Here is a 1838-nt window from a genome sequence, read left to right on the forward strand (position 1 = left end):
AAAACAAACTCTGCTCTGTAAACTTGTACCTAAAGCACAATTTAAAAAAAAAGAATAAAGAAAAATAAATAAATAAATAAATAGAAAGGAATTGATTTGAGACACATCCTATGCTAATCCTACCTCATTAACATAGCAAAGATAGCTCATTCCCAAATGGGATTATGACCATAGGCATAACAGTTACGATTTACAACATATTGTTTTGGAGCACACAATTCAATCCATTACAGGAACATATAAAAATCCAACATTACACATAATGGAGAAAGAATGAGTGCTTTCTTGCTGGTGGGACTGTAAAATGGCACAGCCCCTGTAAAAAACGTTATGACATTTTCTTAAAAATTTGGAAATAAAAATACCATTTGATCCAGCAATTCCACTACTAGGAATATATCCTGAGGGGAGATCAAAGACATGAATAAACATATGCACACCCATGTTCATCACAGCACTATTCACTATAGTAAAGAGATAGAAACAATCAAAATGCCCATCAATAGGTGAATAAATAACCAAACTATGGTACATTCACACAATGGAATACTATGCACCATTAAAGAATAATGAAGAATCTTCAAATCACCTCATAATGTGGATGAACTTGGAGGACATTACACTGATCGAAATATGTCAATCACAGAAGGACAAATATTGTATGAGAGTATGTTATATAAAAAGTCCAGGAAAGATTTACACAGAGAAAGAAATTTACTTTGTTGGTTATCAGACATGGGAAGGAAGAGGATGGAAAAAGTCTGACTAGTTAAGAGTCATGTGTTGATTTGGGTGAAGGGAAATGCAATGTAACAGAAGTGTGTGACCAGCACAATAAATAAAGGGAAAAGGAGAACACAAGTGTGCACAAAGGGTATAGAAAACAGAGGTAACTACTATTACATGTAGTACACAATACTACATCATCAGTTACAAACTAGTAACAAACTAGCCCACAGGTGGATGCATAGACAGGTGTGAAGATCAGGTATGAATAGGCAAATAGGAATATACCCACGACCATAGACAGATTTGGCTGATGATATTCCTACATGTGTATTTGTGCTACAAAAATATCCATATACATTATAGAACTAATAGGGAACATGGTTGGAGTAGCTCCTCAGCAACAACCAAACACCATGAGGGAGTGAGTCATCAGGCCTGTGGGCTTGGGACCATGGTCTTAGTGGGCATCGAGCTTAATTGGCACAACATAGTACATTAAAATATTGCTCTACATCCTACTTTGGTGAGTAGCAACCAGGGTCTTAAAAGCTTTTGAGCAGCCATCTAAGATGCAACTATTGGCTTCCTGTCACCTGGAGCAAAGAAGAGTGAAGAAAATCAAAGTCATATGGAAACAGTTAATCCAAGGGACTAATGACCGTGGGAACCTCAGCCTTTACAAACCTGAGACCAGAAGAACTAGATGGTGTCTGGCTACGAATGTTAACCACTTGGAAAGGGATCAAAATTGGAGATCCTGGGTGGAGTGGAAGGAAAAATGTAGAACAAAATTCAAAAACACAAAAATGACTAGAATTACTGGTCAGATAGAGACTGGTGAAACCCTGGAGACTATGGCCCTGTGTTAGCCTTCAGGCCTGGAATTGGACTCACTTTTGTGGATTAGCTCTCAACCAAATAGTAGAAAGGCCTATGAGCAGAATACCCACCCCAGGGAGATGCACCGATCAACCCAATGAGATGAACCCACCTACCCCAGGCAAATGCACCCCTTAGATCAATCAACTGTGAGAGATCAGAAGGGCAGCATTTGCATAGGGGGAAAGATGGACAGACAGGAATGCATAGATAAGAAGGACACAGGAAAG

The sequence above is a fragment of the Orycteropus afer genome, unplaced genomic scaffold (genome assembly GCF_000298275.1).
Source record: "Orycteropus afer afer isolate SDZICR_OR568_19922 unplaced genomic scaffold, OryAfe1.0 scaffold00327, whole genome shotgun sequence".
NCBI classification, from domain to species: domain Eukaryota; kingdom Metazoa; phylum Chordata; class Mammalia; order Tubulidentata; family Orycteropodidae; genus Orycteropus; species Orycteropus afer.